At 41.3% G+C, this 26,861-nt stretch overlaps 1 protein-coding gene and 1 pseudogene across 1 annotated transcript in view; both read left to right on the top strand.

The window, feature by feature from the left end:
- The window catches only part of RNF150 (ring finger protein 150), a 268,182-nt gene that overhangs the window by 47,281 nt on the left and 194,040 nt on the right, over positions 1-26,861 (top strand). The gene's annotated exons all lie outside the window — the stretch shown is intronic.
- LOC133057940 (regulator of nonsense transcripts 3B-like) lies at positions 3,534-26,115 on the top strand (annotated as a pseudogene).

Below are 26,861 nucleotides of genomic sequence, written 5' to 3'. Positions count from 1 at the left end.
GAGTCCTGAGCTGTATGTCATTGTTGGCCATGTGTTTCTGATTCACGCCTAGGAATGAATTGGGTGCATTTGATTTGACTCTGCATTCTATATAAATTTAAACATGATTCACATTTGGGGTAGTCTGACCTATATCACATGATACTACTTACTAAGAGATAGAAATTAGGTATTGTGTGCAGAGGTGGACATGGAGCACTTATAAAATCTGTTAAGTTGGTTCCTCACTATACTTTCAAAGAGCATATTTCTAATCTTTGCTCAGTCTTCGTTTATGCATGTTTTAGTAAAGCTTTAGTCAGTTGCCTTTGTAGCTTTCATACATGCCTAGGAAGATATCAGTCATGTGAGAGATTTGTACTGTACTGGTTGGTGCATATACTTGTGAATTGTGTGTGCACATTCAGTCACACTGGCAGAACTGCTGTGTGTCCACAACCAGCTGTGTGTCCATTCTCAGGGTCTCTATGCCTTTGGGCAAAAAAGAAGGGACAAATGGAAATGCATAACAAGGCTTTTCTCCTATGGCGTAGCTTTCCTAGTCATCACTGTCCTCACTCCCCTTCATACACTCACATGTCTTGTCTTTAAAAAAGTTTATTTATTTGTTTATTTATTCATGCCAGCTCTTAAGTTGCAGCATGCAGGATCTTTAGGTGCAGCTTGTGAACTCTTAGTTGTGACATGAGGGATCTAGTTCCCTAGCCAGGGGTTGAACCCAGGCCCCCTGCTTTGGGAGCCGGGAGTCTCAGCCACTGGACCACGAGGGAAGTCCCCGCTCATGTGTCTTTCATGATGCTGTGTCTTCTTTGGTTCAGCACCTCTTGTAACTTCAGCTTTGTAACTTCCAGACAAGGCAGAGCCAAAATTGATCACTGAAACCAAACACCTTCAACATGTAAATCAAACCCACTGATAGTTCTGGAGTAGAAAAAGAAGAGGAGGAAGGCAAGCAAAAGATTTAATATAGAATCCAGACTGTGGCCTTGAGCATAAGGCATTTTCAGCGAATTATTAGATTGGTTTTGGGTTATGGTTATTGATTTTTTCCTGCTTATGGTAAAAAGTCAGTATCTAAGGATCTCATTTCCTAGTTATAAAAATTCAAAGGAATTGGTTATTTCTCTCTGCTTTTGGGGTTGTTGAAAAATCACATTATAGCATAAGGAGGAATTGTGTTAAGGACCCTTATTGGATTCATCATCTTTCATGAACCATTCTGATAGCTCATTAGAAGGATGCCTGTGTCCTGAAAGTCAGAAAAGATAAGGTAAGCTTATTTTCAGAATACTTAACTGTGAGTATCGGGAGAGAGTCTAAAAGATTGTAAACACAAGAAAATGTTTATATATATATATATATATTTTTTTTTTTTTCAGATTCACTGTTGTACCCATTGCTTTAATGTAGAGATCCTTCCCCTGATTTTGAAGAAAACCATACTTAATGTGCTATTTGCAAGCGGCTCCGTGGTAAAGAACCTGCAATACAGGAGACACGGGTTTGATCCATGGGTGGGGAAGATCCTCTGGAGAAGGAAATGGCACCCACTCCAGTACTCTTGCCTGAGAAAGCCCATGGACAGAGGGGCCTGGCAGGCTTACAGTCCATGGGGTCGCCAAGAGTCAGACACGATTGAGCAACTAAACAACAACAAAAACCTAATATACTACTTAAAAATGTTATCTTGTTTCTTGACTTTGCACACCACCCCCCACCCTTGGTTAGGTTCATTTTTTCCATTCTGCACTGAGTTAGAAATGCAGGGAGGAGGAAGGTGGGAAGTCAGGATCAGAAGCTGCCAAGCTGAAGCCTGCTTTTGAGAAGCAAATGGCATTCACTTTCTTTGGTATAAACACAGAATTACATGTTGACCGTGAAAGACTAGTGAATACAGAATGACCATGAAGTTTGAAGAACCCTGGGGCACAAGTGGAACAGTTGACAGTTTTGAAATTAAGCAGAATTCTCCAAAGGGGGTAGAAATCTAAAAGAAAACCAAAAACTTTTCAATTCCATTGATACTGAGTGGGACCGAATGCAAATATTAGTGGAGAAATCAATTTAAGTGGTTCTTTATACTCACATAAAGATTGCCTGTCTCTAAAGGAACAATCAGTTTTAGAAAACACAATCTATTCTCTAAATTTAGGTTCATATTCCCTCTCTCTCTCCCTCCTCCCCCTCACCCTCTTTGTCTCATACAGAGAGAAAGAGAGAATAATTGAATTCTTACTTTATTCTAAAAAGTCTTGAACCTCACAGACTTTTTTTTTTTGCTTAATTTTCTACACTATGCTTTTAGGTGGTTTTTTCCCAGTAAAATTTGAAAGATTAAAAAATCAACTCCTTTAGTAGAGAAGTCTCATGAATCTGAAGTCTCTAAATATGAAACAAAAAAATCCCTCTAGTGCTAGGATCTGATTGACAAGGCTCTTTTCTTATCTCTGTCCAATCGAAGCAAAAGATCTTCAGGTGCTTCCATTGGGGCAGCATAGGTTTCCTTTTGGTCTTTTCTGGTGACTCAGACAGTAAAGAATCTGCCTGCAATGCAGGAGACCCGGGTTCAACTCCTGGGTTGGGAAGATCCCCTGGAGAAGGGAATGGTAACCTACTCCAGTATTCTTGCCTGGAGAATCCCATGGACAGAGGAGCCTGATGTCCTATAGTCCATGCGTTCACAAAGAGTTGGACACAACGGAGTGACTGAGCTCACACACACAGGTTTCTTCCTTTTGTCTCATAATGTTTCCAACTGTCTATCAATAGACAAAAGAACCTTAGGCAAAAGAACCGTTCCCTTCTCTGCGATGCCTTTTGCTTAGAGTGAGCTGCTTGGCAGATGAAGTTAAGAAGGGAGCTCAGAGAAGACACAGAAAGAAAGCAGAGAAAATTTACCCTGCTCAAAATAACAGCTCAGCTGACATCTACACAGCATGTGTTTTCATGACTGATAGAGTTGTTTGTAAAGTAGAACTCCCCAAATGCTGACATGCCCTTAGCCTAGACCTGCGTTTCTAGTCTTTGAGTGTTCCAGCAGTACTGGCTACTTGCACTTGACCATGTGTGTGTCCTCGGGGCTGATAGTCGTCAAGGCGGTAGTCCGAGCCGCGAGTGATCCAGCTGGGTGAGACTTAGGGCTGTGTGGCAGTCCTGTGAGTCGGGATGGCCACTTCCCCAGGGGTAATGTTTTAGAAATCCCGTGGGCTTCCCTGCTGGTTCAGACAGTGAAGAATCTGCCAGCAACGCAGGAGACTCTTGGATTCAGTCCCTGGGTGGGGAAGATCCCCTGAAGGAGGGCGTGGCAACCCACTCCAGTACTTTTGCCTGGAGAATCCCCCACGGACGGAGGAGCCTGGCGGGCTGCAGTCCGTGGGGTCACAGAGTCGGACACGCCTGAGCAACTAAGCATGCGGCTGTTGCTCAGTGGTTCAGTGTGGTTGTGGTTGTCACCGTGGAGGTCCCACAGTCAGATGAACAGATCTCAGTTGGTAATCACACCTCTCGTAGGTAGCCTGGGGACTGTTCGACCCATGGCGGCGCCCCCTGCCCTCTTAGAGGTTCCTGATGACCTCCTGCGCCAGCCTCCCTGCGCCTTCTCCCGGAGTCCACTTCCCCCTGCTGGGCACGCATGGCCCCTGTATCCCTCTCTCTCCCATCACAATCAGGGTCAGCCTGTCTGGAGGACTACAGCTAAAGCCCTCCACAGAGCTAAGCTTAGATTGTACCAGCTGATGCTTTGTCCCCTTGCCCTTTCCCTCACAAATATAATCCATTTCGAGGAAGAAACCTGGGGAAAAAAGACGCATCCACAATTTCAGATAAGTAGTTGCTATTTCATAGAATATAACATTTCTTGGGAGACGTTATGAAAAGGCGACATACCTGAAATGAGTAAAGAATATCAAATGAAGCTAATTAAGAAATTAGAAAGTGTGTTTTAAGTGGTCCCAGTGACACATTTTGACAATGAGAAAGGAAAACTTAAATGGATGATAGCAGCTAGTCCTGGATGGGGTGAAGATAGGAAGGTAGTCGGAATCCAGATAGGTGATTTCAGATTTGATGGTGAATTAGAGGTTTTGCTTTATATGTGTCTTTTGCGGCAGAAGCTAAATAGTAATGACATGGGTCGAGAATGTTAGCAGTAGAGGAATAGGGAAAAGAGAGATTTCAGAGATTACTGAAAGAGGTAGCAGGACTTCATGACAGAGTATGGAGAGACTTAATGTGCTGCTCTGGGTTACTCTCCCTGTTGAAGCCACTAATCTGGCTTCACTGGGAAGGGGTGTTCTCCAAAGAAGTACTTTTTCTTCCTCCCTCCCTCCCTTCCTTCCTTTTTTGTGGTGAGATCCCCTGGAAGAGGGCATGGCAACCCCCTCCAGTATTCTTGCCTGGATAATACCATTGGACAGAGGAGCCTGGCGGGCTGCAGTCCATGGAGTTGGACACAACTGAAGCAATTTAGCACACAGGCACATGTCTTTTAAAATTAGGAATATTTTTTCCAGTATTCTGGCTCTCTGAAAGGAGGGACTGTCTTATAATTTTAAACAATCATGAGACCTGACCATGCTTTATGATAGTAAAAAATAGATGGGATTCTGGGATGTTTCTCCCTGCACTTGAGGCTACGTATTGTGCGTGGTAAAAAGAGATAGTATCCATTTATCCCAATAGAAATAGTCATTAAGAATTTTGGCATTTAGGGTCTAAAAATGGTTCAAAGCAGACTTGATGAATTGTCTGAGCAGTCTGACCAATGATCAGTGCACAAAATCTAGAGTCAAAAGCTACTATAGGACCTAATCTGTTGAAATGAGATGCATGCACCAATGTCAGTTTTCAGACAGTTCCCAGATCTTTGCTTCATTTTGGAAGGTGTGGCCAATATCCCAGAGAAGCCAGAAGATTCTCTCCAGGTAGGTTGGAGTGTAATTGCTTCTGAGGGTAAGTGTGAGGCGGGGGAGAGAAAGGGAGAAGCAGGGGTAACAGGGCTGAAAGCCCTCCTCAGAGGGAGGTAAGTGCTGCCCTATGACACGCAAGAGGCCTGAGGCTCAGGAGAGAGACTTTAACAAAGCATATTTTATATGGGTAAAATCGACAGAGAGGCCCTGCTGTTTGGGCGATTGTATGTTTACCCTGGGGCTTCCCAGGGGCTCAGTGGTCAAGAACCTGCCTGCCAGTGCAGGAGACACGGGTTTGATACCTGGGTTGGGAAGATTCCATGGAGACAGGAATGGCTAATCACTCCAGGATTCTTGCTTGGAGAATTCCATGGATTGAGCCTGGCAAGCTCCAGTTGATGGGGTTGCAAGAGAGTCAGACATAACTTAGCAACTAAACCACCACAACAACATGCTTTATGGGCCTTATTTCATATAGTCATCACATCAGTGCTATGAACTCAGTGCTACATTTATTGCCATTTACTTAAGAGGAAACTGAATATCCAGGAGGTTAATTTGCCCAAAGTATCACAGACGTAAGGGTCCAGAGCCTACAGTTCTGAATACTACCATACAGCAGCAGGATGCTAGCTAAATGCTCGGCATTAAATCTGTATACAGCAGTCCTGTTAGGAGGCATTAGCCCCATTTACAGATGAGGAAACTGGGGCTCAGGGGACGTGAAGGTAATACATGGTAGAATTAAATTTATTTATTTATTAAAATTTATTTATTTTTAATTGCAGGATAATTACTCTACAATATTGGGTTGGTTTCTGCCAAACATCAGTAGGAATCAGCCATAGGTATACCTATGTCCCCTCCCTCTTGAATCTGCCTCCCACCCCATCCCACCCCTCTAGGTTGTTACAGAGCCCCAATCTGAGTTCCCTGGGTCATCCAGCAAATTCCCATTGGCTATCTATTTTACATATGGTGGTGTATATGTGTCTATGTTACTCTCTCCGTAGATCCCACCCTCTCCTTCCTCCCCAACACCACACTCATAAATCTGTTCTCTTTGTCTCTGTCTCCAGTGTTGCCCTGAAGATATGTCTTCCTAGATTCCTATACAGGGGTATAATTTAAGGTCATTTCTCCCTGACCAGCCAAATCATTCTCATTATACTACTATACGAGGTGTTCACCAGATGTTGCCCTGATAACAACAACAGCTGCTTATACTTTTATAGAACCTACTCTGTGCCAAGCACTGTTCTAACTACTTTATATAACTCTTCTTTTTGTGGCAGTGCGGGAGAAGCAATGATCCTTCCTCATAAATACTCTTATTGACCATCCCTATTTTTCAAATGAGGAAATTGAAACCCAGCAAGGTTAGGTAACTTGCCCAAGTTCATAGGACTATTAAGTGGTGGAAATGGAATTTGGGCCCCCCCACCCCGGGGGTGGGGGGAGGGGCAGGGGTGGGAAGGGTCTCTAGCAATTGATCACTTATATGCTCCTCAAAGAATGAAAATGAAATGTGGAAGTAAGAAGGGGAAAAGATATCAAAGCAGCCATTTGACTTTCTTAGGGGTTTGTTGGCCTAGTGTTTTTTCCAGAATAAAGCAAGGCTTCATTTTAAGATCACTGAAAACAGAATAGGATGTGTTGCATACAGCAGAGCAGACAGCCAATATTTTAGCCAAGAGTTGACTTCTCCAAACAGTCTCCACACTAAGAATGCCTCACGGCAACCAAATACCCTTTATCATGTTTTACAACGAATTAGGCACATCTGTTAACAAATCATCTCTATTAGAACCTGACAACTGATAAAAATGATGAAACAAAATAACTCTTCATTAAAAAGAACAATCTAACCCTGTGCCATCTCCAGAGTTGTACAGAGATATTTTGCATTTGAAATGGAAGAGAGTTTCTAGGAACTTACCTCTCATCTTAAACTCCTTGTAAAACTATAGACATAATCTCCTCTGCTTTTGAAAGCAGGCCTGGTAATAGTGAAATATGGGATAAAGCGAAATCATTCCCCTTGCAAAGCAGTGAAGTTTATAAGATGGAGGCCCTTCCCTCCAAATGTATCTTTTCAAACTCCAGAAGACCTTCTGAGATTCCAGAGGGGAGAATATGGATACTTGTTCCCTTTATTCATCAAAGTCCATGTTGGCCGAGGACAGCCCCGTCAGGCCTCAGGGAATGGTCAAGCACAGGATCTGACACTAGCGTTGAGTTTCATTTTGGAGCAGCATAAATTCCCAGAGAACCGATTTATGCCATTTGTGTGGCCTTCTCAGTTTCAGAGCGTGATTACACTTTATAAAAAATTGTGAGCAGACTGTTGTGCTTCCCCTGGGACACTTGGGTTTCAAGAAGGAAAAAAGAGATTCTCTTGGCCCTGATGAAAATCTCAGAGATAGATGCAGGCAACAGCTGCTGGGGTTTTGTTTGTTTTGTTTTCAAGCTGCTGCAAGAAAAAATCAAAGTCTCCATCAAATTAGATGAGACGAAACAACTTAGCCTCGGTGGTCAGAGAATCAGGCAGGGCCAGAGTGAACAGAGTGTCTGCAAGCACAGATCCTCCTGACCCACGGGGAGAACAACACCTGACCACTCACACTGCACCAGGGAGGCGAAACTTAAGGAAAAGATGACGAGACTCTTCCCCAGGTTGTTAATTAAACAGTGGTGGGATTTAATCTTTAGTCTCTGTTCTTGCTTCCATAGCCAGGAGGCTCTCCCCTATCTTGATTTTACTTTTGTTTTTTTTGAAATACTTCTTTCTTTTTTTTTTTGGCCAAGGCACATGGCATGTAGGATCTTAGTTCCCCAACCAGGGGTCCAACCTGTGCCCTCTGAAGTGGAAACACAGAGTCTTAACCACCGCCTGGGGAGTCGCATCTTGGTTTCATTTTTAACATTTATTTTTAAATTGCATATAGCAAATAAAATTCACTTATTACTATTATTATTTTTTACAGTCGTATTAGTTTTGACCCCTGGTGGCTCAGTGGTAAAGAATCCGCCTGAAATGCAGGAGACATGGGTTCAGTCTCTGGGTTGGAAGATTCCCAGAGAAGGAAATGGCAACCCACTCCAATATTCTTGTCTGGAAACTTCCACGGACAGAGGAGCCTGGCAGACTACAGTCCATGGGAGACTACATGTCCACAAAGAGTTGGACACTACTTAGAGACTAAACAACAGCAAATGAGTTTTGATAAGGGTCATGTACCACCACCGCAATCAAGATACAAGAGCGTCCCATCGCCTCCTAAAACATGCTCGTGCTGCCGCTTCGTAGTCAGATCTTCCCCGTACCAACATTCCCTGACAGCCAGGGCCATCCCCATAGTTTGGCCTTTTACAGGATACTCTATGAATGGGATCATACAGTCTTTGGCCTTTTACATCTAACTTCTTCTACCGAAAAGATAGCATTTGAGATTTATCCCTATCACTGTGTGTATCAGTGGGCTTCCCTGTTAGCTCAGCTGGTAAAGAATCCACCTACAATGCAGGAGACCCTGATTCAATTCCTGGGTTGGGAAGATCTGCTGGAGAAGGGATAGCTACCCACTCCAGTATTCTTGGGCTTTCTTGGTGGCTCAGCTGGTAAAGAATTCACCTGCAATGTGGGAGACCTGGGTTCAACCCCTGGATTGGGAAGATCCCCTGGAGAAGGGAAAGGCTACCCACTCCAGTATTCTGGCCTGGAGAATTCCGTGGACTGTATAGTCCATGGGGTTGCAAAGAGTCGGACACGACTGAGCGTCTTTCACTTTCACTTCGTGTGTATCAGTAGTTGGCTCCTGGGTAGCATCTTCTCTGTTGATGTGCCACAGCGTGTGTGTTGATTCACCACTGAGGATCTCTGAATTGGGGTGATTATAAATAAAGCCGTATAAACCTTCACATACCGGTTGTTGTGTGGGCCTGTGTTTTCTCTTGAGGCTCTCTTGTTTTGAACTGGTATAGCTCGCTGATTTCCATCCCTTTCTTCCCTCTTCTCTCCCAGTGTAGTCAGAAGGAAGTATAACAGGTGCAGCTAAAGAGCACACAGCCCTCAGCCAGGCAACTTTTCCAAGGCCCTAGGCTGCTTGCTGTCTCTCACACTGTACTCCTTAGACCTACACCTGGGGCTGTGGAAGGCGAAAGTAGCAATTCCATTGATATCACATGACTGGAGTGGTAATAGAATTAACTCTCCTCCTCCAAATGGAGTCATTTTGACCAAGGGAAGAAAGTGACACTTACTGCCATGTGACTGTATTAAATATTTAAACATAAGAAAAATTGAAATTGTCAAGAACTTCATGTGGTGTTTATCATCTGGAATTTTAGAGGGAATGATATTTGTGTCTTACGAGCAGTGTTTTTTTTTCCTTTTAATCAGAGACTTGGAAGTAAAGATCTCAAGGGGGCCGTGCGTGCATGGGGGCGAGCAAGTCGCTTCAGTCTTGTCCGACTCTTTGTGACCCCATGGACTGTAGCCCATCAGGCTTCTCTGTTCATGGGATTCTCCCATGGCAAGAATACTGGAGTGGGTTGCCATGGCCTCCTCCAGGGGATCTTCCTGACCCAGGGATTGAACCTGTGTCTCCTGTGACTCCTGCATCGTAGGCGGGTTCTTTACCACTGCAAAGGGAAGACTCTCAAGAGGGCCAGCCAATGCTAATTTGATGAAAAGTTGATGTGTACGCGAATTCAGGAACGGAGAGTCAGGATCCACCCACATGAAGGTGCTAATAAATTTCGTAAGAAGATGAATATGTGAAGAATGGAAAGACCAGTGTGAAACCTTGACAAAAAAAAACACATGCTGTGAAGGTAAGGAGCCAAACCCCGAGTGAGAGTGACCGGTTAAGTCGAATCAGATTAGCTTGTGTCTTAGAATCTGTGGCCTCATCTTGTGCTCTCGGTCAAGGAAGAGAGAGCAAGCTTTTATCTTAAGAGAAAATGCAAAGAAAAGCTGAGTATCACTGATACTTTTTTTTTAAGCAGTTTTAATATAGAAATGGGAAGTAGGCCTAACTAAAGACTGCTACAAAGAAGAAATCAACTTGGAGCAAATGGCAGACAGCAGAAGGCATTAGAGCTAAGTTTGCAAAATCTAGAAAGGACTGGAAATGATTTAACCTATGCCTGTCAGCTTATGTTGTGCAATTTTGTTGTTGTTGTTGTTTAGTCGCTAAGTCTTGTCTGACTCTTTTGCAACTCATGGACTGTAGCCCTCCAGTCTCCTCTGGCCATGGAAGCTTCCAGGTAAGAATACTGGAGTGGGTTGCCATTTCCTTCTTCAGGGGATCTTCCACACCCAGGCATTGTCTCCTGCATTGTCTGGCCATTGGTTTCTTTACCACTGAGCCACCAGGGAAGCCCTGTGCAATTTTAGAAGACTTCAAAAAAAAAATCTTTAAAAAGTTGTTCCTATTTGAAATTTTATAAAAAGTTATGTAACCTTTTAATAGATATTCTATTGTTACACATTTTTCTGAAAACAACTGAGTGGATAGTATCATCATTTTTCAGTCAGATCTAGAAAAAAATTTTTTTGAAAGAAAATGTTCTTATGCTAAAGATTTTCCCACCACATGTTACATAAAGAGAAAAAAATGGATGATGGCATAGTTTTTAAGTACCAGGAATGAAAATATTTTTAAAATCTCGATGGAAAATTCTTTAAAGTCCTGTTGCAATTACACGCAACTCAAATTATATAGAAAAGCAGTAAGTCAAAAGTCATCACGAATATAAAAATTGCTCTGAGGCAATATGAAGAGATTTTCTGAGTGATCTGTAATATAAAGGAGAAATTCAGGGAAAATATAATAAAACTTGAACCTTTTATTAAATTGAGATTAAAGGGTATAATTCCAGTTAGTAAATAGCAATGTATATCAGCTGTACCCTCAAGTTGTTAGCTACTTATTATAGCTTCATTTTGAGAATTACTTCAAAATGGACTTCCTCTACTTGGTTAACATTGGTCTGGGTCAGGAGTCAGCAGACTGTGGCCCAGTTTGACAGCCAAATCCAGCCCACGACTCTTCTTCATATCTAAAGTTCTGTTGGAACACAGTCACACTCATTTGTGTAAACGTTGTTGAGAGCTGCTTTCTCCTTATATTGCAGAGTAATCTCGTAGGTAGTCTATGCAACAGATTGTACAGCCCATGGAGCCTAAAATACTTACCTTCTGACTCTCCAAAAGAGTCTGCCCTCCACCCCTTTACTCTAGAGTCAGCCCTGGAACCAAGGCTACCCTTACTTGTGCAACCTTTGTCCAGATTCCACTTTTAGGACCTAGGTCGTGATTTTCATTCAGAGAGATTGAATTGCAGTAATAAAACTCATGGCCAGCAGTTCCTGTTTGTTAATTTACAGTCAGAAATTTCGCTGCCAAGCGAAACAAAATACTTAATTTGCTGATTGGTGAATAGTCTCTATTCACTTCCTTCATAGCTCAGTTGGTAAAGAATCTGCCTGCAATGCAGGAGACCCTGGTTTGATTCCTGGGTGGGGAAGATCCCCTGGAGAAGGGATAGGCTACCCATTCCAGTATTCTCGGGCTTCCCTTGTGGCTCAGCTGGTAAAGAATCTGCCCATAATGCAGGAGACCTGGGTTCGATCCCTGGGTTGGGAAGATCTCCTGGAGAAGGAAAAGGCTACCCACTCCAGTATTCTGGCCTGGAGAATTCCAGGGACTATACAGTCCATAGGGTTGCAAAGAGTCGGACACAACTGAGCGACTTTCACTTCACTTCACTTCACTGAACAAATGGTATTTGGAAGGTTGTTTGGTGTAAGATCAGTGCAAGCGGTTAACTAATAGGATAACCCTATGAGTTAAATTCTTGTGAGTGGTGGTGGTTTAGTCACTAAGTCCTATCCAACTCTTGCAACCCCATGGAGTGTAGCTCACCAAGTTCTTCTGTCCATGGGATTTCCCAGGCAAAAATGCTGGAGTGGGTTGCCATTTCCTTCTCCAGGGGAGCTAAAGTCTTAGTCTCCATCATCTGCTGGCTAGCATTCCTTGCCCTTCCCTATATCCCAGAGAGCATTCCAGGTTCCCCTGCCAGCAGGTTGGTTGGAAGGTTTGGCAACGGTAAGTGCTGATATAATGAGCAGGGGCAGGAGAAGCCCAGATATTTCTCTCTCTCTCATTCATTTTGGGTGGCAGGTCTGGAGTGCTGAGCCCATTTCTTGGTTCCCTTCCACTGGGCAGCCTTACTCTGGTTCTAGGTCCCGCAGGCCAGCCCCAGCCTCTGGGCCTTAGGAACACACTCATTCTTTTTGCTCCTCCAGTCCCAAGAGGGGTAGAATTTCCTGTGCAGGCTAATCTCTAGGTTGCCTCAAACTCCCCTGTTTGCTTTTCAGCTTTCCCTGGAGAACCAGTTTCCTTTGTTTGACATACTCAGAGTGGTTTCTGTTTTTCAAACATAACCCCAACCCATAGAGGCATCTAGCCTGCCATCAAGAATAGTTCTGGAGTCACCCGTTCACATTCTGATGGTCAGGATTCCCCTCTTTCTGGTTGCTGGGCACACCTGCCCTCTCTTGTCAATAGTCCGAGGTCACGCCACACAACCGGCTAGGCCAGACTTATGTGCCAGTCACTGTGACTGTGATTTGCGTGTGCCAGAACCCAGTTCTCTGCTTGAAAGGTGTTGCTTAATATCAGCCACTTCCTAACAGATTGTATTCATTGGGTATTATTTTTAAATTAATATATTCTCAGAGTTCACGATCAGTAATCACATGGTCCCCCTGTGTTGGCTATGCCTTCTTTCACTGCCTTCAAGCTACCAGATTCTTCTGCTTGCTCCAGAATTCCAGGATGGGGACGATCCAGAAATAATTGTCCACTTCCGGATCCTCACCAGGGTCTGCTCCGGGTCTGAGTTGAATGCTCTGTCACGCCCCACCCAGCCTCTAGTTCTTTCCCAGAACCCCTCCCCCACCCTCTCTTAGCCTGGACAACCCTATTCATCCATCATGTCTTTGCTAAAGCTTCCGTTTTACCTGCATCTCCGGTCTTCCATGGAGCTCAGATTGTAGTTGAGTTACAAGGCCTTCCATGGAGGCCTGGCTTGTCAGACAAAACAAGAATTGCCTGGAATTCAAATTTAAAATTTAGACCTTTCTGCCATTTTTCCCCAGGCTTTTTCACTGAGTACCACATGTCAATTTGCTCCTTGGATCCATGTAGCTATGCAGGTGATGTATTTAAAAAAGAGAAGCATTGTGAATAATAATAATTATGTTGAATCATATAGTCCTTTCTCTTTCCTCTTTTTATTCGTGTTATTTTATTCTGCGTCCTCCATGATCTGGGAGTGGTGGTGTGGGGAGTGGGGATTACTGCTATGTTATGAAAATTAAGAAGCTAGTGGGAACCTGCTGTATACACAGGAAGCTCAGTGATGGCTCCGTAATGGCTCAGAGGAGTGGGATGGGGCTGGGGGAGAGGGAGAGTCAAAGAAAGAGGGGATATGTGTATACATAGAGCTGATTCACTTTGTAGTAGGGTACAGCCAGAAAGTAACACAACATTGTAAAGCAATTATACTCCAATTAAAAAATTAAATTAAAAAATAAAAATTAAGAAGCTGAGGCACAAGGACCTCAGAGTGCAGGTAAAGGCTGGTCCTCTGACATTTTACACTGAGGATGAGGCATGCCTGAGATGTTTGTCTTGCGTCGGAGCAGAGGAGAGCACGGGCGGTGCTGCCCCATCGGGTCTCAAGAGCGCTCCCTTGCGTTCCTGTCTCTGGGGTGGTCACTTCCGCCTTCCGTGGCTGTTCCCCAGAAGCTGAGAGACTGGCTGCAGCCTTGGAGGGGCCGTTTCCCTACGTTTCCAAAGTTGTTTCCATTTCAGTTGCTTCTTCTTCCTCTTCTACTGTGTCCCATGTCCCTAGCTATGCCACAGCGGCTGTCACTAACATCCCCGCTGAGCAGGCAACGTGACCAATACCAAATCCTGATTCCTGAGGAATCGCAGATGATGAAACTAGAGCGGACGGTTCTCTGTGATGACTTACCTCTCAAGCATTGTGGAGGACATTGACAAATATGAAGCCTAAGGGAGAAATTTCCAGTGTAGAATGTGGAGCGATTCAAAACAATGTAAATTCATTGGTTTTAGGTATTGAAACTCTCTGCTTTGGGGCTGTGACTCAGAGATGATTCAGCAAAAAGGAGCCAGACTGAATGTGAGACTGTCCTGCTCATGGGTCATGGTGATGCACTGAGTAAAAATCGAATAAAAATCAGATAGAGAATTGATGTTAGCTTGGGGCAAAGATGGTAAATGTGTACTTTTAATATCTGTCTGTTTTATAATTTACAGTCTTCAAATGTTTGTACAAAAACGATTTTATAGCAGTTATATTTGTGATTGCCCTTTTAGTATGCTACTTGGTAGGAGACAGATGTTATATTCCTTGATGTTATACAGTTAGACTGTTACATAAAAGCAACTTAATACACATAAATCTTAAACACGTGACTCTTGTTTCCTTTTTGTCCCACTGAAAACACACATGCCTGAACTACAGAATGCTAGAGAAACAAACAGTATCTCCATCCAGCTGTACTATCTCTGTTAACATACGGCCATGTGTCACATCTCTGTAGAGGCCCTCAGCCACTATTGAGGTTTCTGATAAAACAGTTTCTGTTTTCCAGAAGTGGTCAGTGGGGAGGAAAGAATTTCATCCTATCATAATATAAAGTACATTTATCTGTTCCTTTTAACATATAAAACACTCTACCTGTTGCAACAGTTCTGGTGACACTTGCGTGGTTGTGGCTGATAAGGGTCCTCTGTGCTGAGGCCCTAGGCTGCTCCAGTGAGTTCATGCTGCAGACGCTGCCCTGCACAGTCTGAGACCCTGCACCTACTGAATCCGAATCTGCAGTTTAACAAGGCCCCTAGGTGGTTCAGAGGCACGTTGAACTGAAATAGCCCTCCTCTAGAAGTTGCTTGATAGTATGGTGGCTTTGACGGTAAAGACTCTGCCTGCAGTGCAGGAGACCTGGCTTCGATCCCTGGGTTGGGAAGATTCCCTGCAGAAGCAAATGGCTACCCATTCCAGTACTCTTGCCTGGAGAATTCCATGGACAGAGGAGCCTGACAGGCTACAGTCCATGAGGTCGCCAAGAGTCGGACACAACTGAGTGACTAACACTTTGACTTTCATTCCCCTAGAAATTGCTTGAAAGCATGGCAGAATCTCCCATTTGTATTTGACTTTCATCTCCCATAAAGAAGAACAAGTAAATGTTACCCAGATTCACAGTGTCAGCTCTGACACTGTAGCTTTGGGACTGTACAGATGCAGTTGCTGTCAAGATTTCAGTACTGGTGAGTGGCCTTTATTCCAAAAGAACAAGGCTCCCATCCTTATCTCTTTCCTTTAAAATGTCTCTATTTCCTAAAAGTGTATAGGTGGCTCTGTTACCCATAAAACTTTTCCTGGGCCTCCCATTACATGTCTTTTCAAGAGACATAGCATGCTGTATTTTCATGGGAGAATGTTATCACACTCAGAAACCCCACATATTTAGATTGCAACCATATTTTAAATTAATTAAACTCTTAGGTCAGATATTTTCTGCTTTTTCCAGTAAGAAATTTCCTTTTCTCCCCACTTACTTCCTCTCTCACTGTCTTCCTTTATTTTCTTCCTTCCTTTTTCGTTTCTTCTTGTTGATAATGCAGAAGTATTTGAGTTCTTCAGCTCTTAAGACAAACTGGAAATGATACACAATTTTCTTTTTTTTAATTGAAATGTAGCTGACATACAACATAATGTTAGTTTCGGGTGTACTACATTGTGGCTTGACATTTGCATACGTTATGAAATGTCCAGCAAGTCTAGTAACCATCTGCCCCATACAAACTTATTACAATACTATTGACTGTATTCCACCACCCACTTTTCTTATTCCATTTTTTAAAAGACAAAGTCCACCAATAAGAGCCTTGGAAATACTAATACTTTTTGGTTTGTTTTGATCTCAGTGCTAAAACTTGTCATATAAAAATCTGAGTGATTAAAAACCAATTTAGCTCATTTAGAAGACTGTATCTTGACTCTATCCCTGTAGTAGGAAAGTATCTTATATGTGAATATTTCCAAAGAGATCCTTAATTTTTACCTATATCCCTAGAGTAGTATAAAATTCTTTTATTTGACTTTTTCTCTGGGCTTTTAGAGACATTTTCTATCTTACCATAAAAAGCCTTTATGAGAGATTATTCTCTCTGAACTTGAAAATGGGACTCAAAAGTGAAAGCTTTAACAGATCACCTTCTTGTAATTTATAGTCAAGTCATTTAACAAATAATTATGTGATGATATTGATTGATCCTGAAAACCAATCTAGATCATTAAGATTAAAGAATTTTTTTTCAACAGCAGGGAGGCAATATGCCCTGAATTTAATCAAACCCTCTCTCTGGTTTTGACCATGTCAAAAGAGGCACTAAATGCTTAGTCTAGAACTTTCTGATTCTTGCATAGAAGAACAATCTTGGTCAGATCATTTCTACCATAAAAATATACCGAGTCACAGACTTTGAATGAATCCAGTAAATATGCAGAGTACATCATGAGAAATGCAGGCTGGATTGGCAATATAATATATGCCACTATGTTGTGAGTTTTTTTTTTTTTTAATGTAATCACAAGCTGGAATCAAGATTGCCAAGAGAAATATCAACAACCTCAGATATGCAGGTGATACCACTCTAATGGCAGCAAGCCTCTTGATGAAAGTGAAAGAGAGTGAAAAAGCTGGCTTAAAACTCAATATTCAAAAACTTAGATCATGGCATTTGGTCCCATCACGTCATGGCAAATGGACCAGGAAAAAGTGGAAACAGTAACAGGTTTTATTTTCTGGGGCTCCCAAATCACTGCAGATGGTGATTGCAGCCATGAAATTAAAAGACGCTTGCTCCTTGGAAGAAAAGTTATTACAAACCTAGACAGCATATTAAAAAGCAGAGACATCACTTTGCTGCCCAAGGTCCATTGTAATCAAAGCTACGGTTTTTCCAATAGTCAGGCACAGATGTGAGAGTTGGACCATAAAGAAGGCTGAGCATTGAAGAATTGATGCTTTCGAATTGTGGTGCTGGAGAAGACTCTTGAGAGTCCCTCGGACTGCAAGAAGATCAGACTAGTCAATCCTAAAGGAAATCAACCCTGAATATTCATTGGAAGGACTTATACTGAAGTTGAAGCTCCAATACTTTGGCCACCTGATATGAAGAGCAACTCATTGGAAAAGACCCTGATGCTGGGAAAGATTGAGGGCAAGAGGAGAAGGGGACAGCAAAGGATGAGATGATTAGAGACAACATCACTGACATGACATGAATTTGAGCAAACTCTGGGAGGCAGTGAAGGACAGGGAAGCCTGTGTGCTGCAGTTCATAGGGTCACAGAGTTGGAAATGACTTAGCAACTGAACAACAGCAACAGAAAGTAACCTGTCAATTCATTGCAAGAGCTGGAATAAAGCTGATCTATTTGTGGTTCTTCTGATAGGACTGACCTGTTTGCTCTCTGGAAAAAAAAATTTTTGATAGAAAGCTAATAGCTTAAGGATGACTTCAAACTTCTACAAAAAGATTGACAACTTCACTCTATTATATGTTGTTTTACAAATAATAAGCAATTTGTATTCTAACAACAGATTATTTTATGTTTTAATTACATGTGAAAACTAAATTAAGCAAGTGATCTATTTGCAAGTAATTAATCTGAAGTTATTTAAAAACATGTTGTACATAATGGTTATTCAGTATTAATAATTCACTATTACACTAATTTACATTAGTAGCCAACCAGCTATTCTACATTATTTATGTGTTGTGGCTTTGTATGTCTTTGATGTTTTGGGGAAGGATCTGCTTTGCAAAAATTTGTAAAAATACTCAGATAGAATTCATATTACAGAGACTTTTTGTTTTTTTATTTATTAAACTTAAAGAAAGTTTATTTAGGGAGGAAACACACTCCATAGACAGCGTGGGCCATCTTGGAAGGCAAGAGAGGCATGAGGGTATAAGGTTGTCAGTTTTTATAGGGGTGGGTGATTTCATTGACTAATGAATAGGAGGAATATTCCAGTTATTAGTGTTTTGAGGAAGGGATGAGGATTTCCAGGAATTGATCCACTGCCTACTTTGTGACCTTTATGATCGTGGTACTGGTGGTATGTCATTTAGCTTGCGGATGTGTTAGAACGAGCGTATACTGACCCTCTGGGTCCAGTGAAAGAAGACTCATCTACCATCTTGGATCTTGTTGGTTCTAATCAGTTTATGTCATATCCTTGGGCTGCGTCATTCTTTTAAAGGTTATGCCCTGCCGCCTTGCTGTCTCTTTCCGCCCTTCAGAGATTTTGCTTCCATAATTTTATGGGAAGCTGCGAGGTGACAGTCTGCCTGCTATAGCTGCTTCAGGGCTGAGTTGGGCCATCAACTCTGCCTGTCAGGAAGTAAAAATCTATGGACACCTTTTGGTTTCACAGACTGTCATAGCTCAATGCTAACTTAAGGTGCTCTAACCCTCTGCTTAGGAAGCTTTGGAACAGTATGCTTTATTTAAAATTAAAAAAAAAATTAATGTGAGTTCTTGATGTGGATAAGTGTTTTAGTATCAAGATGTATTTATGTCTGAAACATTTTAGAAGTGCAAATTAACTAGAGTGTTCCATAAAGTTGGCATTGGTATCTTTTTAGATTAGGCTTCAGTGTCTTAATTGCCCTTGACTCTCTTGTTCACAATTTGAGGGTCTCTTTTGATGCCTTCTCCTTGGAAGGGAAACATTGATATTGCTGCAAAGAATCAACTGACTTGCAGATTTGGAGACACCCATTTCTGAAATGTATAGTGTAATTTGTAGAGTGCTCAAGTTACTGGGGAATGGATTAATATTTTTACACACACACTTGAATAAATGATAGCCTTTAATAGTTGCACCTTGTGCTAATCTTCCTACATCCAGAGGAGAAGGGTCATAAGGAGAAATAATTTAACAGTAGGAGGAGGAAGTTCATGCTGATTCATTCCTTTCCAAATTGAACACTCTTGGATCAGATGAATCAAATAGCAGTGAGAAGGCTTAGAAGTTAATCACAAGGAAGAGATGGGGAAGATCAAACTACCCATGCAGAGAGAATGCCTGCAATGTGTTATTTCATCATGAACAGCTTCAGAAAAGCAAGCCTTTTCTGAAGTTACTGTATGAAGATACTGGGTTGCAGCCAATGTCAACATTCAGATAGAGATAGATATTCTAGTTGTACACCATTTCTATTTGGGAGATCTGTGTAAGTTGCATGGCTTTGCGTAGTTAGACGGAGGGCATATGTGTTGAAAGAATTGGAGTTTGATAGACAGTTGGAGTGAATATTGCTCTTATACCACCGTGGACTTAAGGATATCAAGGTCAGTTTTTCCAATGTTTGACCTCTTGAGAAATATTATGAAATTGCTGAGTCTGGTCTTTCTTAAGTGTGAATTATAATGAATTTCTTCGTAGAGCGTATGCACCCTTACCTTTGAAAGTTTGCCTTTCATGAGGAGGCATCTCTTTTAAAGAAAAATATTTATTTCTTTGGCTGTTCTGGGTCTTAGCTGTGGCACGACGGATCTTTGGTCCTTGTTGTAGCATGCGGAATCTTTAGTTGTGGGATGTGAACTCGTAGTTGCAGTATGTGGGATCTAGTTCTCTGACCAGGGATTGAACCCAGGCCCCTTTGCATTGGGAGCTCAGAGTCTTAAGTTCCTAGGAGGCATCTTTTGTTTTAATCTTTCTTTTGCTTCTTTATTTTTTATTATTAATTAATTTATTTTTTATTGGAGGATAATTGCCTTACAATGTTGGATTGGTTTCTGCCATATGTCAACATGAGTCAGCCATAGGTATGTTAAGACATATGTCCGCTCCCTCTTGAGTGTCCCTCCCACCTCCCATCCTCTCTCACCCCTTTCGGTTGGCACAGAGCTCCAGGTTTGAGTTCCCTGTGTCATGCAGTCATGCAGCAAATTCCCACCGGCTATCTATCTTACAGATGGTAATGTGCATGTTTCAGGGCTACTGTCTCAATTCGTCCTACTCTCTGCTTCCCCTGCAGTGTCCACGAGTCTCTATTGCCCTTCATCTCCATTGCTGCCCTGCAAATAGGTTCATGGTACAGTCTTTCTAGACTCCATATCTATGTGATAATATATGATGTTTGTTTTTCTCTTTCTGACTTACCTCACTTTGTATAATAGGCTCTAGGTTCATCCACCTCATTAGAACCGATTCAGATGTGTTCCTTTTTATGGCCGAGTAATATTCCATTGTATATATGCAGCACAACTCCTTTATCCACTCATCTGTCAGTGGACATATAGGGTACTTCCATGTCCTAGCTATTGTAAATAGTGCTGCAAAGAACACTGGGACACATGTGTCTTTTTCAATTGTGGTTTCCTTAGGTTATGTGCCCAGTAGTGGAATTGTTTGGTCATATGATAGTTTTATTCCTAGTTTTTTAAGGAATCTCCATATTGTTCTCCATAGAGGCTGCACCAATTTACATTCCCACCAACAGTGCAAGAGTGTTCCCTTTTCTTTAGGAGGCATCTCTTACTGGTTACCTAATAGCCACTGGCATAGCAACCTTGAAATATGTTACCAACAGGGAGTGGTTTTTTTCCTATACTCAATTCTAGGAACTGTTTGTGTTTCAATATTTTAAAATAGTGTTTTCCTATTTTGAGAGGGGTCAGAAGCATCCAGATATAGATAGTCTCAAGGAATTCCTTTATGTCGTGTATCTCTCTCTGGCATTTGTCCCCCCTGTCTCTGCCTCTCACATTAGTGTCAAGCCTATGGCTTTCCCAGCACCTTAGGTCAAAGTAATCCAAGTGCATTCATTGAATGCTGAAACTAGAGAAGCAGGTTGATTTGGAGACATTGATCCCCGTGATATACAGAGAACTTATTTAAAACTGTCAGGCTATTAAATCTGTAGCTTATAAAGCCATATCACAATGTCAAAGCCTCTGCCCTGAATTCATTTATCTTTGTTAAACCTTTTTTGAAAAAAAAATCTTATAAGCATTTATCTATATTGATTTAAATATATATATATGTATGTGTGTGTGTGTGTGTGTGTGTGTGTGTGTGTGTGTATTTCTCCCCCCACCCCGGAGAAGGAAATGGCAGTCCACTCCAGTTTTCTTGCCTGGAAAATCCCATGGTGGGCTACAGTTGCAAAGAGTCAGATACGACTGAGCGACTGAACACATTTTTTTTTAATTAAAAACAACTTTTTTGGCCACACCATGAGGCATGTGGGATATTAGTTCCCCAACTAGGGATCAACCTGGCACCCCCTGCATTGAAAGTGTAGAGTCTTAACCAGTGGACCACCAGGGAAGTCCCTCTGCTTTGCCTTTAATTTGGCAAATAATCCTTGAGAAAGACTGTCTACTCCCCCACATTACTTCTTTTTGTTTTGTCTTTTGTGTCTTTGTATTTTTATGTGAATATAATAGAACTGTAACTAATTATTAATTGTAACTAATTGGAGGAAAGCCACATAAAGACATGCTAGTCATAACGCTTGACCTCACAGTATTCACAGCCTGTAGGCCAAAACAGAAACATACATAGCCAGGACTGGTTAATGTTTTCCGAGTCTCTACCTTGTAGTAAGCACACCTACTGTGCATTTCCTTATTTGGTGCACATAGATTCAAATCCCACCTCTGCCACTTACCAGCAATGTGGCCTTGGTTTTCCCAGATATAAAATGAGGGAATTGATAGGTTCTTAACTCATAGGGGTATTGCCAGCTCTAAATTGGTTAAAGTATGCTAAGTGCTTAGAATAGTATCTGACACACAGCACATGTTCAATATGTATTTTATGATTATTAAGTAGAGCTTACAAAGTAAAAAGAAAAAATAAAAAGAAATGTTGAAGTTGTTTGGTTTCATTGAGGCCATCTGCTTTTTAACTTTGATTAAATCTGTTTATGGAGTCATCAATCAGTTGCTTTGGACTTTCTGCCATGGATTCATTATAAAATATTTTTTGTAGTTCAGTAAGCAAGAAAGGCTACAGCTAAAACTGTCGAGTAAAATGAAGCGTGTGACTCTTGGTTACTCAGTATTTGTCGTTAGCCCAGCACCCCAGCCATCACAAACAGATACACGCACACACACAGGAATGCATACACATTCTAAATTGTGAGGGTCTGGAGAATCTGTGAAGGAAAGAATACCGTATTTATTTTTGTGTTCTCGGGGTCTAGCATAATAACTTGTCCGTCGCGTGTTCAGGGCTCCCCGGGTGGCTCAGACAGTAAAGCGTCTGCCTGCAACGGGGGAGACCTGGATTGGATCCCTGGGTTGGGAGGATCCTCTGGAGAAGGAAATGGCATGTTTTAAGTGATCAGTTTGTTTTTATGCATAAGCCCAGTTTTGGCAGGTCCTTCTTGAAGAACTAAAACCAATGTCCGCTCTAAACCACCACTTTGACCTGTGACTTCTGGAAATGTAAGGTGGCACAATCTCAGGAAAGCAGTTTGCTTATTTTCATTTAGAACTTTAAAAATAATGTATATTATTTACCTTACAAATTTAACTTTTGAGACTCCATCATAAAGAAATAACTTTGCATTAGGTACAGACCTATTTGCCTTCATTTGGGCTTCTCAGGTGCCTCAGCAGTAAAGAATCCACCTGCAATGCAGGAGATGCAGATTCGATCCCTGGATCAGGAAGATCCCCTGGAGAAGGAAATGGCAACCCGTTCCATTATTCTTGCCTGGAAAATTCCATGGACAGAGGAGCCTGGCTGGCTGCAGTCCATGGGGTCACAAAGAGTCAGACGTGACTGAACACATACACACGTAACTGTAAGACCAGAAAGGGAAATGATTAAATAAACTTTGTGTGCATGAGTAGAACTTAAATCTATGTCCTTTTGGGAGGCGGTTCGTTCAGTTTTAAAATTTGGTTTATATCAATTGAGATAGCATCTGCATAATTCAGATGTTTTTGTAAGTAAGTAAAATACACTATAAATAAGCTAATTTGCTCATGACTCATTTAATACAATGCCTCTATGTATAAATTTGTGAATGAGTGTTATTCATATTCTTTATGAATATTTTTAAAACACAAATATAACATTATCTGTAAAAAAAAAATACAAAATTGCTTACACAATAGGATCTCAACTATCTAAAGGATGTGTAGGGTCAAGGTTAGCTGGCTGGATGCCATATTGTTGAAAGGTGCTGCTTCTCAGTATAATATTATGGGTGATTTTGCACCCCAGGTGTTTGATATACATGTTTACCATGTGAATATGTGTGTGTGTTTCTTTTATAATACAAAGAAAGTTAAAACAATATCAATTTCACATCAAAAACCCAAAAGGAAATCTCATCATCCCATGCATTGAAAACAAATATTTTACTACAGTTTTTCTTGTTTCCTTTTTATTTCTTATTTTACTTTGGGCATAATATATTCCATTTTCTTTGTTCACTTTTAAAAATTTGTTTTTCTACTCTAGTATAAAAATAAGTCTCCCAAACCTTCCAAACTTAAGACATCAAAAGATAACGCAGCTATGGGTGATTTCATAAAAGTATTTGGTGTGCTTATAACAGTTCTGCAGCTCATAGTTATCTGATTGAGCCTCTTAAATGCTTCAATAAATTTTAAAATCTCTACATATTTTGAGGAGACATTTTCTTTACTTTTGAAATTTGATTTATTTATCAGTTGAAGTAGAACCTGCTTAATTCAGATCCTTTTTTACATAGGTGGAATATGCTATAATAAGCAGACTAGCTAATGATTCATTTAAAATATTATAAAATACTTTGTGTTATATTTTTATGAATCTGTTATTTCTTGAATTTTTTCACATGTAGTGGCCACTGTGCTGTCTAGGCCAAGTAAGCCTACATTTGCCAGCGTTCCTTTGAAGCTATAGTAAGAATTTATTGACATTTTTCTCTGATACGCTGTATCAAATTTTGTACGCTGTACTTAATTTTCTCTAAGACAAGTCAGATTTCCTTTTCAGTGGCATTTTCTTACTAATGTGTGTTGTGTTTACTTCTCCCATTTTCCAGAAGAGTCATATTGCATTTTGTTTATTGTGAATCATACTGGGCTAAATTTAAAATAGTGCATGCCACTGGTCTGACTATTTTAAAGACTTATTTCATTTGCTACCATATAAAATGAGGGAATACTTAGTGAGTTCCTTTTTCTAAGCATCCGTCAGGAGTGTGTTTTATTTATCCCCATGGTGTGAGCAGATGGCTCACTAGCTCAAAATTTATTTTCTGAAATGGTATGGAAAGAATAATGAAACCTCCATGCAGTCATAAAAGATGAACATTTAGTCCAGCAGATCTCTGTGGGATCTTATGTAAGTGTCCATCTATGCTGCAGCAGTGTGGGAGAGGTGAAATGAAGCACTATTCCCTTTGGATTTCTTATATCTTGATGTAATTTACGTTAGCAGATAACACAAATGTAAGGCCAAAAAGCCCCACACTCCTTCTGCTAATATTTTACTCTTCATATCTGTATTCCTTTCTAGGTTCATCTATTACATATTTGACAGTTATCCATAGTAAGCGTAGTAATTATGGACAGTGTTCTATTGTAATCCATAGAATCTCCTAAGCTAAAATAAATTTTATATAATAGCAATTTATTGCCAGCTTTCTCTGTCATGAAGATAAATGTGTTTTCAATAAAACATAGAATTATTGAATTCTATAATTCAATTATAGAATTTTTCAAAATGATGTATGATATTGGTTTAGGCCGTGCTACTGTGATGAGGAGTGAAGCTGTGGCTGTGAGGGAGAGAAGGAAGACAGGCCTAAGGAGAAGCAAGTAACCCTCCTAACTCCCCCAGGTGGTATTTCAGAGATTACCGCCCACTTTGACCAAGAGCAGCTTCAGGAACATCTTCAGCCTATGCCTGAGCATGATTATTTTGAGTTTTTTTCTAATGATACTAGTCTATATCCTCATATGTATGCAAGAGCATACCTCAAGTTTAAAAACCAAGAGGACATTATTTTGTTCAGGGATCATTTTGATGGTTATGTATTCCTTGACAATAAAGGTCAGGAATATCCTGCCATCATAGAACTTGCACCTTTTCAAAAAGCTGCAAAAAAGAAGACTAAGAAAAGAAATACTAAAGTTGGGACTACCGATGATGATCCAGAATATAGAAAACTTTTGGAGAGCTATGCTGCAGATAAAGAGAAAATGACATCTACTCCAGAGATACTGCTAGAGGACATAAAAGCAAAAAATAGAGAACTCATAGCTAAAAAGACAACTCCACTTTTGAGCTTCCCGAAAAACAAGCAGAGGATGAGAGAAGAAAAGAGAGAAGAAAGAAGGTGGCAAGAAGTAGAAAAAGGCAAAGAGAAGAGAGGAGGAAGTGGAAAGAGAAACGAAAACAGAAAGATATAGAAAAGCCAAAGAAGGTAGAGTTCCAGAAAGGGACAAATTAAAGGATGAACAAAGATCAGACTGCTCAAGAAGCCAGAAAAAGGAGATGAAAAAGAATTGGAGAAAAGAGAAAAGCTCAAGAAATTGGACAAAGAGAATCTGAGTGACGAAAGAGCCAGTGGGCAGAGTTGTACGTTGCCCAGGAGTTCTGAGGGTGAATTTAAAGATGAAAAGCCTAAGAGGCCTGAAGATGAGGGTGGCAGAAAATACGGGGAGAGGGAGCGGGGTTACGAACAAGGCCAGGAGCACATCCTGCGAGAGAGAGGCTGAAGCGGCAGGAAGAGCCCCGCAGGCAGGAGGAGCACCAAGAGACGAGGAGGCTTGCAAGAGAGAGGAAGAAGAAATGAAGAGGGAGAAAGAAGCACTTCGGGATAAAGGAAAGCAGTCTGAAAGTACAGAGCCAGTAGGCAGCTCAGAAAAAAACTGCCAAGAAAGAAGTGGTTAAGAGAGATCGCTTAAGAAACAAGGATTGCCCGGCGATGCAGCTTTACCAGCCAGGAGCTCGAAGCCGAAATCAACTCTGTCTTGCTGATAACAGCACCAAGTCTGGAGATTCAACCCTAGAAAAAAAGCAGGAAAGTGATACTAGCCATAGAAAAGAAGGAAGCGAGGAGTGATAGGGCCAAACGGCCTTAGGTGTCCTGACTGTCTAGGCAGCCAAAAAGCACGAATTAAGCCATCCAGAGGTGCCATCAGGGCAAAGGAATAGAGAGAGAGAAAGGGGGTCCCCATGCTGGTGGGGTACACTGCAGGGGAGTATGTTTTGCCTCAAAGCAGGAACCTGATAGCAGGTTCAGATGGGAAGTACAATTTTCATTTTTTATGCAGTTCCTACAAATTGAAGTGTCAGACAAAGCTGAGGAGGAGAGGACATGCATTGTAGTTTTCAGGCAAGAAATGTCACAAGAGGACTTATTTAGGTATGACACGAGAAGATACAAGAACTGGCTTTAAAATCAAAAGGTTTTGTTAATCCTGGATTGAATTTTCTTAAATTTCAATGGGGCAGAGTCACTGTGAAGTCTCATTCAGACCTAGTTATAGTCATTGTTGGTGATAACTGTTGACTTTGTGTAGTGTAGAAGCAAGAAGCATGTAATTGTAATGCAAGTACAGTGAAGGATATAACACATTTTCACTTATGCAGAAATTTAAATAGTCATGTCATGTCGATATCTTATGTCCTAAAGTTTTAGGATTAGTTTAGGAACCACTATCCACTCCAGTATTTTGGCCTGGATAATTCCATGGATTGTGTAGTCCATGGGGTCGTAAAGAGTTGGACACGACTGAGTGACTTTCACTTTCACTTTAGTTCTTTGTTTACTTACGTGAAATTAGTGTTAAAAAAAAATTCTTTTAA

This window comes from Dama dama, chromosome 5 (genome assembly GCF_033118175.1).
Source record: "Dama dama isolate Ldn47 chromosome 5, ASM3311817v1, whole genome shotgun sequence".
NCBI lineage: Eukaryota > Metazoa > Chordata > Mammalia > Artiodactyla > Cervidae > Dama > Dama dama.
This window is presented reverse-complemented; position numbering and strand designations above follow the sequence as displayed.